Raw genomic sequence first — 13507 nt, 5'->3', positions numbered from 1 at the left:
CGTCTGCCACGCGGGGGTCACCCGGTTCTTCCATTTTGTCAAGGCCCGCAACCTGCCCTCCTCCATTGAGGTCAGGACCGTCCCAGAGACTGCCAAGTCTGCGCAGAGTGCAAGCCGCACTTCTACCGGCCAGATAGAGCGCACCTGGTGAAGGCCTCCCGCTCCTTTGAATGCCTCAGCATGGACTTCAAAGGGCCCCTCCCCTCCACCGACTGCAACGTGTACTTCCTCAACGTTATTGATGAGTACTCCCGGTTCCCTTTCGCCATCCCATGCCCCAACATGACTTCTGCCACGGTAATTAAAGCCCTGCACAGCATCTTCACTCTGTTCGGTCTCCCCACCTACATCCACAGCGATCGGGGATTCTCTTTCATGAGCGATGAGCTGCGTCAGTTCCTGCTCAGCAAGGGCATCGCCTCGAGCAGGATGACCAGCTACAACCCCTGGGAAATGGGCAGGTGGAGAGGGAGAACGGGACGGTCTGGAAGGCTGTCCTGCTGGCCCTGCGGTCTAAAAATCTCCCGGTCTCCCGCTGGCAGGAGGTTCTCCCCGATGCGTTCCATTCCATCCGGTCACTCCTCTGCACCGCCACTAATGAGACCCCTCATGAACGTGTGTTTGCCTTCCCCAGGAAATCCACCTCCGGGGTCTCACTCCCAACATGGCTGACAGTTCCTGGACCCGTCCTCCTCTGGAAGCATGTGCGGAGCCATAAATCGGACCCCCTGGTCGAGAAAGTCTACCTCCTACATGCAAACCCGCAGTCCGCCTACGTGGCACACCCCGGCGGGCGCCAGGACACAGTCTCCCTCCGGGACCTGGCACCCACTGGGTCCCCATCCATGACCTCCGACCTGACACCGCTCCCCCCACCCCTGGTTGCCTCATTCCCCACTCAAGCTCCCTCCAGCGAATCTCACCACAGCCCCCACCCCCAGCAGGATCCATCCTCCCACTGGATCCACTCAGGGGTGACGAAGGAGAGGACAACATACTCCCGGAGTCGCAGGTGACCACGTCAGTGCCCACATCACCACCAGGACTGAGGCGATCGCGGCGGAGGGTCAAAGCCCCCGACAGACTTAATTTGTAATGTTTCTGTCACCCCCGCCTTCTCTTTCTTTAACAGGGGGTGAATATGGTAAACACCACTAGTGGTGTATTATATGTATTACGGTACTGCCCGTATAGTAGAGGTACATGGGTACATCCCTGCCTGCTGGATCCGCCCAGTAGGTGGCGGATAAATGTGTGTACTCTCCAGCGCTGCAGCCATTCTGGTTCCAGCTACAGGAGGCACAACATCTTGTTCAATAAAGCCTCGATTGTTCCACCGTTCTCATCTCGTGGTAATATACGGTACATCACTGTCCATGTCCTTCTAGGTGACAAGAGGTCGCAGGTTTGGAAGGTGCTGTCCAAGGAGCTTTGGTGAGTTCCTGCAGTGCAGGACACGACACACTGCTACCACTGAGCATTAGTGGTGGAGGAAGTTAATGTTTTAAGATGGTAGAAGGGGTATTGGTAAAGCAGGGCTGCTTTGTGGATGGTGTCGAGCGTCACAAGTGTTGTTTGGAGCTGCACTCATCCAGGCAAGCGGAGAGCATTCCATCACACTCCTGACTTGTGTCTTGGGGATGGCGGACAGTATTTGGGGACTCAGCCGTGAGTCAGTCACCTTGTAATTCCCAGTCTCTGACCTGCTCTTGTAGCCACAGTAGTTAATCCACAGAGAGGAATATCAAACTGATTGAACAGTATCGCAGCCTCATTGGCGAAGGAGGCAAGTTCTCCTTCCAACAATCAGCAGGTCAGTTCCATCTATGTCCAAGGCACAGAAATCTGTTCCAGCTAATGGCAGATTGCAGATATTCTCCTCGAAAAGACTCAGATTTGTGCCTTCACTGAACCAGAAAGAGACCTCACTTGGTCAACTAAGCAGTATTGTGTGGGAACTATTTTTTTTTGTTGAAAATATGTTTATTAAGAATTTTTAACAGAATTTTCAACCATATAAACAAACCCCCCCCCCCCCCCGTAACAAAAAAAGAAGAAAAAACTCGCATAGCAAGACATAAACATGACAAATCAATATGATACAGAACTTTGTACATTGGATTCCTCCCGTACACATCAGTTTTCCAGATCGTTTATGTATTTTCTTGCTCAGATGCCCCCCCCGAAGAACCCCCTTCCCTATCCCTCCTTCTCCCCCCCCCCACCAGAAAGAGATATCCCCCCCTCTCCCGGTTGCTGCTACTGTCGACCGAACTCTGTCTAACGCTCCGCGAGATGGTCTAGGAACGGTTGCCACCGCATGGAGAACACCTGCATAGAGCCTCTCAAGGCAAACTTTATCCTTTCCAACTTGAGAAACCCTGCCATATCATTTATCCAGGCTTCCACACTGGGGGGCTTCACATCCTTCCACATTAGCAAGATCCTTCGCCGGGCTACCAGGGACGCAAAGGCCAGAATGCCGGCCTCTTTCACCTCCTGCTCTCCCGGCTCGTCCGCTACTCCAAATAGTGCTAGCCCCCAACTTGGCTTGACCCGGACTTTCACTACCTTAGATACTGTTCTCGCCACTCCCCTCCAGAACCCCTCCAGTGCCGGGCATGACCAAAACATATGGACATGGTTCGCCGGGCTTCCTGAGCACCTCCCACATCTGTCCTCCACCCCAAAGAATCTACTCAGCCTCGCCCCGTCATATACGCTCTGTGAACAACCTTAAATTGTATCAGGCTAAGCCTGGCACACGAGGAAGAGGAATTAACCCTAATTAGGGCATCAGCCCTAGACCCTCCTCAATCTGCTCCGCCAGCTCCCCTTCCCATTTACCCTTCAGCTCCTCTACCAGAGCCTCCCCCTCTTCTTTCATCTCCTGATATATCACGACACCTTGCCCTCTCCGACCCATACGCCCAAAATCACCCTGTCTTGAATCCCCTGTGCCGGGAGCAGCGGGAATTCCCTCACCTGCCGCCTCACAAACGCCCTCACTTGCATGTACCTGAAGGAATTTCCCGGGGGTAGTCCAAATTTCTCCTCCAGCGCCCCTAAGCTCACAAACATCCCATCGATGAACAGGTCCCCCATTCTTCTAATCCCTGCCCGATGCCAGCTCTGAAACCCACCATCCATTCTTCCTGGGACAAACCGATGGTTATCTCTGATCGCACCCCTGTGTCATCTCCACTGGCCCCAGATCTTTAGCGTTGCCGCCACCACCGGGCTCATGGTGTACCCAGTCACCAGCACCCCCAGGCTTGTTCCTTTGCAGGACGCCATCTCCAATCTCTTCCATGCCGCCCCCTCTCCCTCCATCACCCACTTACGGATCATCGCCACATTGGCTGCCCAGTAGTAGCCACCCAGATTCGGCAACTCCAGCCCTCTTCTATCTTTGTTACGCTCCAGGAACCCCCTCCTTACCCTCGGGATCTTACTCGCCCACACAAATCCCATAATGCTCCTGCTTACCCTCTTAAAGAAGGCCTTGGTAATTGCAATTGGGAGGCTTTGGAATACAAAAAGAAACCTCGGAAGGACCACCATTTTAATCGACTGTACCCTACCAGCTAGCGAGAGTGGCAACATGTCCAACCTTTTAAAGTCCTCCTCCATCTGTTCCACCAGCTGTGTCAAATTAAGTTTGTGCAGTGCCCCTCAGCTCCTAGCTACCTGATCCCCAAGTATCGAAAGCTCCTTTCCGCCCTCCTCAGGGGTAGGTCGTCTATCCCTCTTCCCTGATCTCCCGGATGCACCACAAAGAGCTCGCTCTTTCCCATATTGAGCTTATAGCCCGAGAAGTCTCCAAACTCCCTTAGGGTCTGCATGACCTCAACCATCCCCTCCACTGGATCCGCCACATACAGCAACAGGTCGTCTGCGTACAGCGATACTCAATGCTCCTCTCCCCCTCGGACCACCCCCCTCCATTTCCCCCGACTCCCTTAATGCCATGGCCAAAGGTTCAATTGCCAATGCAAACAGCAGGGGGGACAGGGGGCACCCCTGCCTTGTCCCTCGATACAGCCGGAAATACTCTGACCTCCGCCGGTTCGTGACCACACTTGCCACCGGGGCTTTATACAGGAGCTTAACCCAACTAATAAACCTTCCCCGAACTCAAACCTCTTCAACACTTCCCAGAGATACTCCCACTCTACCTGGTCAAAGGCCTTCTCCGCGTCCATGGCTGCCACTATCTCCGCCTCTCCCTCCACCGATGGCATCATAATCACATTCAGCAGCCTCCGCACATTGGTATTTAGCTGCCTGCCCTTTACAAACCCCGTCTGGTCCTCGTGAATCACCCCCGGGACACAGTCCTCAATCCTCGTAGCTAACACTTTTGCCAGCAACTTAGCATCTACGTTGAGGAGCGAGATCGGCCTATACGACCCACATTGCAGCGGGTCCTTATCCCGCTTCAGGATCAAAGAGATCGTCGCCTCTGACATTGTCGGGGGCAGGGTCCCCCCCTCCTTTGCCTCATTGAAAGTCCTTACCAGCAACGGGGCTAACAGGTCTACATACTTTCTATAGAAGTGTGGTAACTATTAACTGGATTTGACCGAAAGAGTTCCCAAACTTGGATGTTGCTTGGGAAAATGGGTGTCTCAATGAGTTCAGGGATATATTTTGGGACAAGAGGTAATGTCAGATAACACAGTGTTTTTAGTTATTCATATACTTAGGTGTATTTGTGTATATTAGTATTTTGTTATGTTTTTTCTTTTACTTTAATATTCTTTATTAATTGTTTACACAACAACTGGGCTGGTACCTCACATTATTCCAAACAGAAATACACCATTTGGAACCAGTGTTTCAAATTATTCTTCGGGGGGTTTGAGACACTCTCACAGGTAATATCAGTGGGGTTTGTAACAATCTGAAAAATTGTGAATGGTACTGAACAGGGAAATTTCCCACTTCTGCCCTTATGATGGAAGGAAGATCATTGATGAAGCAGCTCCCCATGGGTCTCACCCCCAAAAGCCAAAGATGTGCAGAGTAGGTGGATTGGCCACGCTAAATACCAACGACCACAAGAATCCACCTTGGTGCTCGGCCTGTCTCTAATCAATGGAGAATTTTCCTCCTGATACCCATTGACTTCAATTTCTTTTTTTTTCTTTTTTAATAAATTTAGAGTGCCCAATTCATTTTTTCCAATTAAGGGGCAATTGAGCATGGCCAATCTGCCTACCCTGCACATCTTAATCGTGATAAAATTCAACAGATTCCTTCATTTTTAAAAATAAATTTAGAATACCCAATTCATTTTTTTCCAATCAAGGGCGATTTAGTGTGGCCAATCCACCTAGCCTACACATCTTTGGGTAGTGGGGGTGAAACCCACACAAACACAGAAGAATGTGCAAACTCCACACGGACAGTGACCCAGAGCCGGGATCGAACCTGGGACCTCGGAACCGTGAGGCAGCAGGCTAACCCACTGCGCCACTGTGCTGCCCTCCATTGACGTCACATACATTCAAATGCTGCTTTGATGTCAAGGACAGATACTCGCGCCACCCCACCTTCCCCTCAATTTTGTCCATGTTTGAATTGAGTTTGGAATGAGGTCAGGAGCCGAGTGGAGCTGGTGGAACCCAAACTGAGCATGAGGAAGCAAGTTATCGCTGTTTAATAAGGGGTCATTCATTTCTGAAATAATTTCTATAATTGCATACTCCCATAGAATTCTCTGCCTTGCACAGGTAGGGATACAAGTTACTCTTTTCCAGTAACAGGTATAATTTAATCTTTTCTTTCAGTACCATATTTTGTACTCAGATAACATTCATCCTTTTCATGTGGACTATCATGGATCAGTAAGTGAATGCAGGAATATTGGGAGAGACATAACTTTAAAAAAAAATGCATTTTATTCCAAATAGGTAAAAAAATAACATATACAAAATCACACTCCACCAATTCACAGTCCACAGTTTGTACAATTTCCCCCCTTTTTAGCCCCTCCCTCCCTCCCTCAATCCCCTCAGCGACAAACAATTCTTCAAACATTGTCATGAAAACCCCCACTGTGCCTCAAACACTCTCTGCAAGTCCCCCAGCTAGTCCACCACCCCCAGCGGTGTATTTGACCTCCAATTTAGCAAGATCCTTCACACCAGGCAATTAAAGAAGCGAAGGATACAACATCGGCCCCCTTCCCCTCCAGCAGCCCTGGCACTTCCGATACCCCCAAAATCACCACCATTGGGTCCGGCCTGACCTCTACCCTCACTATCTTAGATAACTTCCCAAACATCGCTTCCCAGATCTCTCCAGTTTCTCACAACCCCAGATCATGTGCACACGATTCACTGGGTCCTCGCCCACACTTCTCACACTCATCAGCCAACCCTTGGAAGAACCCACTCATCCTCACCCTGGTCATATGTACCCTGTGCACCACCTTGAACTGAATCAAGCTCATCCTCGCGCAGAAGGAGGTTGAATTCATGCTATGCATTGCCTCGTACCACAGTCCCCAGCCTATTTCCACCCCCCCCAGCTCATCTTTATATTTGTTCTTGATCCTCACCACCTGCTCCCCCAACCACCCATATATATCCCCAATCCTACCCTCTCCCAACTCAGCCAGGAGCAGCAGTTGCTCCAATGAAGTTTACTCCGGCAACCTGGGAATCAACCTCCACTCCTTCAGGGCAAAGTCCCTCACCTGCATATATCTAAATCCACTTCCCCTTGGCAGTTCAGACCTCGCCCATAGCTCACCCAGACCTGCACACTTCTCTTCCAGATTCAAGTCCCTCACCCTCACCATTCCCGCCTACCTCCACTTCCCAAACATCTCATCCATCTCCCCTGGCTTAAACCTGTGGTTTCCACACAGCAGTGTCAACACCGACATCCTCTCCAACTTAAAGTGTCTCTGCAGCTAATTCCAAACCCTTACTGCCGACTGTATTACTGAGCTCTCTGTACACTTCCCCTGAGCTAGTGGCAGCGGAGCCGTCACCATATCCCTCAGACTGGAATTCCTACAGGATTCCTCCTCCAACCTGACCTACACCGCCCCCTCCCCTCTCACATTCTCCGCCCAATAATAGTCCAGCAGGTTTGAGAGCTGCAACCCCCCCTTTCTGCTTCTGCCTCTGTAGAAGGGCAGTCTTTACCCCCGGCACCTTCCCCGCCCATATAAACTCCGAAATCACTGTCTCCAATTTCCAGAAGAAGGCCTTAGGGAGAAAAATCGGGAGGGTCTGGAAAACAAACATGAACCTTGGCAGCACATTAATCTTTACCACCTGCATCCTACCTGCCAGTGTCAGGTGTAACATATCCCATCTCTTAAAATCCCTCTAATCTCCTCCACCAACATTGTCAGATTCCACCTGTACATCCTACTCCATTCCCTCATCACCTGAATCCCCAAATACCTGAACCTTTCCCTAGCCACCTTGATTGGCAACACCCCCAAGTTGCCCCGCCCCTCTTCCCGCCCCACCGCATTCACCGGAAACCTCACTCTTCTCAAATTCTAACGTGCCCAGAGAAGGCCCAAAACCTCTCCAATATTCTCATGATCCTACCCATAGGGCAGCATGGTAGCACAGTAGTTAGCACTGTGGCTTCACAGCACCAGGGTCCCAAGTTCGATTCCTCCCACAGTCCAAAGACATGCAGGTTAGGTGGATTGGACATGCTAAACTTGCCCTTAGTGTCCAAAAAAGTTTGGAGGGGTTATTGGGTTACGGGGATAGGGTGGAAGTAAGAGCTTAAAGTGGGTCAGTGCAGACTCAATGGGCCGAATGGCCTCCTTCTTCACTGTATGTTCTATGTAATCTCCAGCGGGCCCAGCACAAACAGCAAGTTGTCAGCATACAATGACACCTGGTGCTGCCTGCTCCCCCTCACAATAGCCTGCCACTCCATTGACTCCCAAAGGGCCATCGCTGTTCATCAGCGCGTACAACACTGGGGACAGCAGATACCCCTGTCTCGTTCCCTTGGTGTAGTCCTGTCGCCACCTGAGTTGGCCACTTCCCAACTTAAAATGGAGAACAGCAAAGGCTGAAGGGAAATTCAGCCAACACAGGCAAAAACTAGCAGGTGCATGTTTACTGTGTATTAGACTCTGCAAAAACCCAGACAGCATCGATACAAGCAGCCATCTGCATAGTAATGTAGCAGCCATCTACATAGTAATGAGCGAACCCCGGGAACAATCGAAACATTTAAGGTAAACAAAGCCAAGCCAGACTCCTCGGCGCCAGCAGGAGCCAACAAAAAGAGGTTAACGGACACTTAAAGACCGCCCAACGGTCAGGGAACAGCTCCAGTATTGGAGAAATCGAACCAAGCGATTGAAACCAGGTATGGGGTCCGCCCCAAAAGGCGGGAAGCCCCTGGGGACTATAAGGCAAAGCCCCCAAGTTCAAATCGTCCTTCTTGACAGGGTCACTCAGCAACGCGAACCAACCCTTGACAGTGACCTGTCCAGCTGCCTCCAAAGAACGTAAGTTTCAAGTCAACGCTCGCTACGAGATAGGCGCTCCTAGCTACCAGTCCATACCAGCTTTTGAATCCCGCAGACTCAGAACCCGAACGAAAGGCCATTTTTGTTCCCCTGACGTGGTGTGCCAGTCCGAAGCTAAGTATTGGACTGTAGTGATAGAAATAGCTTAGAAAGTAGAGTTTATGCATGAGTAGCGATTTACTGTGTATAATAAATGTGCTTTGATTTGAATCTTACTAATTGGTGTACTGAGTTATTGATCATTACTCGAACTTGAACCTCGTGGCGGTATCGTAAAGATACCTGGCGACTCTAGAGCAAAAGTTATAAAACAGAGCCAATTGAACCAACCAAAAGTTAGCAACATATTATTGGCGACCCAGATGGGACCCGATCTAGAAGTGGCTTAACCACTCCGGGAGAACCCAAAATTTGAATTAGAAATCCAATTGGGAACAGAAAAACCACAAGTGTTCAAGCAGTTCTGATCAATCCTCATAATTCGGAAGTGTGTAAATGCACGCGTAACTAAGAGGGCGACAGAACTGTCGGGTATTTGTATTCCGGAAAATAGCGAAAGCCGTACCCGTAATTACAGCACCGCCTTAATACCCCTTGTTCCAAATTTCAAGAGAAGTATTCAGAGAGGAAAGATGGCAATGCAGGCAATGCAACGCCTCATGAATCCCGAAGAATTTGTGGTCGCAGCGACCAGCAGTAGAGTAGGACAGTGTCTCGTTTGGGAAGAGGAAATCAGAAAGTACCTCAAAGGGAAAGGATGGCCCCTTTGGAGCGAATTCTGTGAAAATGAGGAAACAGGTCCCGGGAGTATAGAACATACTTGGTGGGAGAACCTGAGCTAGATTCACAAGAAGAGCTTCGGAAAAGCTCGCAAGCCGATGGCAATCGTGTCCTGTTTGGCACAATTGCGAAGCACATAGGAGGTCGTTAGGACGCTCCAGAAAGAGGTGGAAGGCATACATCGAATGAGCAAGGTCGATGTCAGTGAGGTAGAGAAAGAGAACGTAGGGATAAGGAGGATGTTGGCAGCAAAAGACGGAGAGGTGGATGATGCCAAGTGGGCACACCAGTCTTGTCTGGCGCACCTAAGCAGCTTCCAATCCCAGTATGAAAAGGCCTATCAGGACATGCAACGTACAGTCCTGGTATGAGAGGAAACCGAGAAGCAGGTAGAGGCAGTGTAGCGACCTGAAGGCAGCGATAAGAGCACTCCATGCTTCCACCACGGAGCAAAGACAAAGCTCATTAGACCACGCAAAGTGCCGGAAGCAGATTGCAGAACTGCAATCTCTGCTTTCAGTTCAAAAAGGATTCCAGGAAACCTTTGGATCACAGTTAGATGAGGAAGACGGCCCTGATTGGGAAGAATTGAGTGAGACAGCGCAGAGATATGTTCAGGGAACATGTGCGCAGGGAAAGCCCCAGAAGAGAAAAGCGCCCCAACCCCCCACAGAGCAGATCGTTCAGGCTCCAATGAACCCAGTCACCACCCACCGCACAGCCACATCGGACAACATGGAATTTCTGTACACCACCCCCTTAACAGCGACCCAATTACGGGATGCGTGCGATAAAATCAAACCGTTCATCCCCATCTCAGACCCCCACCACTTCTTTGCCAGAGTAAAACAGCAGGTTACCATGTACGGCCTGGATGAGTGAGAGCAAGTAAAGCTCTCAGTTTTGAGTTTAGACCCTTCGGTCGTAGCAGCCCTTCCCGACCCACAGAATGTAGGAGGAGGCACCCTTGCAGAAATGCATACTGCGATGCTAGACGCGATCGGATATAACAGGGGTGACCCCATAGATGGCCTCAATAAGTGCAGGAAAAAGAAAACCGAGCACCCCACAGCATTTGCTGGATGCTTGTGGATCCATTTCGCAGCAGTTTTCGGAGACTTAGACCACGCCCATTTGTCCCCAGACAACATGGTCAAATGGACCTGCACCCTTATCTCCCATGCCACAGAAACAGGGCAAAAAGCTTGTGCGAATTATGATCCCTCAGAGGAGGCTCATAATGAGAAATGGGTTGTAAAAAGATTGTCCCGCACCTGGGAGCAATCTGTTCAAAACAAACCCACGAACAAAAATCCCGAGGAACAGCAGGCAGAAGCAGACATACAAGCAGTTAAAACACACCAGAACCCCGCATGGGTAAATGAAGGCAAGAACAGCCCCCCACAGGAATCACAGGAGTGTTACAACTGTGGACACTTACAACACTTTGTAAGAGAATGCAATGCCCCACAAAAGCAACAGAGAGCCCAGCAGACAGGCACTCTAAATAAGAACAGGACACAGCCAATACATAGCGTTAGCACCCGTTCAGATCAGACGGACCGGAACGGAACGGACTGATGGTGTTCGGGCTCCCCCAGTTGGGTCTGCGACACCCTTTGGGATAGGTCCGGCCGACCAGTAGTTGCAGCAAAGATACGGGGACAGCCCATCGAGTTTCGCTGGGACACAGGAGGGTCCCGCACCACAATCAATTCCTCCACCATGTTTCAAGAGGACACGTGGCCCACTACAGCCACCATCACCCTCAGCGGCTTTACAGGCCATTCACAGCAGGGACACATCACAGCCCCTGTACCCATTCAAATCAGCAACATCACCACCAAGCACCCCATAGTCTTAGTCGATCTACCCACACAGCAGAACACATTTTAGGCATAGATTTTATGAATTCCCACAACCTGTCCTTTGATCCAGTCAACCAATGTGTCTGGAGAATGGCAAAATCCACAAGAGCCCCCGCAACGCTCACCATAGGAGAATATGCAAACAAGATTAGCACAGTAGGCGAATTTTGGTTTGACCCGACTACGATTAGCACGGACAAGCAGGTTAGGGCAGTTTTACAAAAGAACAGGACAGCATTCGCGACCCACAAACACGACTGTGGCCGGATGACTGGTTCAGTACAAATCACAGGACCTGACCCTAGACCCCCAAAGCAATGTGCATTTCCCCAAGAGGCAGAGGGAGAAATCGCAAAAGTTATCGACAGCTTATTAGAGCAGGGCGTACTCAGATCAGTAGCCTCCACGAATAATGCCCCGATTTGGCCAGTGGGAAAGCCCGATGGATCATGGCGACTGACCATCGATTACCGGGAACTCAACAAAGTCACAGTAGCCACAAGTCCCGAGACCATGCTCAAACAGGGACTGAACTCACAATTCTTTACGGTTTTGGACATCAGTAATGGATTCTGGTCCATTCCATTGGCAAAAGCGTGCCAATACAAATTTGCCTTCACGTTTAAAAATCACCACTACACGTGGACATGCCTTCCACAAGTATTCCACAACTCCCCCTCCATTTTCCACCGACAGCTGGCAAATGGTTTGTCAAAATTCTCTCGCCTCGAATGTCTGGTCCAGTATGTGGACGATCTATTACTGCAGACAGACACCAAGGCAGAGCACATCGAGCTTCTGGCCAAACTCCTGGAACTCCTACAGAAAATTGGATGTAAAGTAAACCCCAAAAAGGCCCAGATTTTGGGAAACAAAGTGATATATTTGGGTACAATTATCACGCACGGTAAACGCGAGATGGAGCATAAAAGGATTGACTCGATTGCCAAATTGCCCCTTCCCCAGAACGTTTCAGCCCTCCGGTCGTTTTTAGGACTGGTTGGCTACTGCCGAAACCACATTGACGGTTTCGCCAGCAAGGCAGCGCCCCTCTCAGACCTCCTAAAGAAAGGAGCCCCCTGGGAATGGCTTCTGCAGCATACGGATGCTGTGGACTCGTTGAAAAGAGCACTCATAGCAGCCCCCGCACTACAAGTTCCAGACCCGCTTTCCCCTTACGCTATAGAGGTAGCGACCACAGACCGCACCCTTTTGGCCGTGCTCCTCCAGGAACGGCACAAACAGTTAAGGCCCGTGGCTTACGCCTCCAGAGTTTTAGATCCTGTGGAGCAGGGATTTTCAGCCTGTGAAAGGCACCTGCTCGCAGTTTTCTGGGCAGTTCAGTATTTTTCTTACATAACCGGACTGAACCCCATCACAATCCTCACAGAACACACCCCCACCCAACTTTTACTGGACGGACGACTTAAGGACGGTACAGTCAGTCAAATAAGAGCAGCCAGATGGACCCTTCTTTTGCAGGGACGGGACATCACTGTTAAAAGAACCAAGACCCACACTTTCTTAGCAGATAACCTAGAGTACCCAGGCACCCACCATGAATGTGAAATCATCTCACCACACCACAACACAGGCCCCTTTATTGCAAAAACACCCCCCAGAAAGATAGGTAGTCCAACCCAGAGCCCCAAGCACACAGACACGTGCAAACCCATTAGGATATATGTGGATGGATCTTCCACAATATTAGAAGGGAAGCGCATAACAGGATACGTCGAGGACGCGCAGGGACGCGCCCTAGAAGAAATCGCAATAAAACTTCCAGGACACTTAGGCGCATAGGCGGCAGAACTAGCAGTCGTGGCGTACATTGTAGAACACCCAGATTCCTTCCCCAGCCCAGCAGACTCGGACAGCCTCTATGTCTGCAACAGCCTTACAGAGTTCCTACCCCTGTGGAAAGCAAGAGGATTTGTTTCCGCAGACGGAAAACCCCTCCCCTCAGCCCCATTGCTCCGTCACATTTTAGAAAAAGCACAGGGCAGAACTTTTGGAATAGTTAAAGTTCGTAGTCACCATTGTTCCTCCCCCCCTGGAAATGTAAAAGCCGACGCATTGGCAAAAGCAGGTTCCAGGCACGGATATTTTTGGACACCCCCCGAGAGCGCACCAGTGAATGCGGTTCAGATCTCGCAGACTAATATCGAGGATTTAGTGCAGGCCCAGAAGCAGGACAGCAATCTCAGGGAGATTTTAAAAGGAAAATTTACAGCACCTTACGATAGGTTTAAAAATGCACTGACCCCACATGACGGTGTGGTGTTAAAAGACACCCTTTATGTGGTTCCTGAACAGGACAGGAATCAGCTCT

Source organism: Scyliorhinus torazame, chromosome 12 (assembly GCF_047496885.1).
Source record: "Scyliorhinus torazame isolate Kashiwa2021f chromosome 12, sScyTor2.1, whole genome shotgun sequence".
Lineage (NCBI taxonomy): Eukaryota > Metazoa > Chordata > Chondrichthyes > Carcharhiniformes > Scyliorhinidae > Scyliorhinus > Scyliorhinus torazame.
This window is presented reverse-complemented; position numbering follows the sequence as displayed.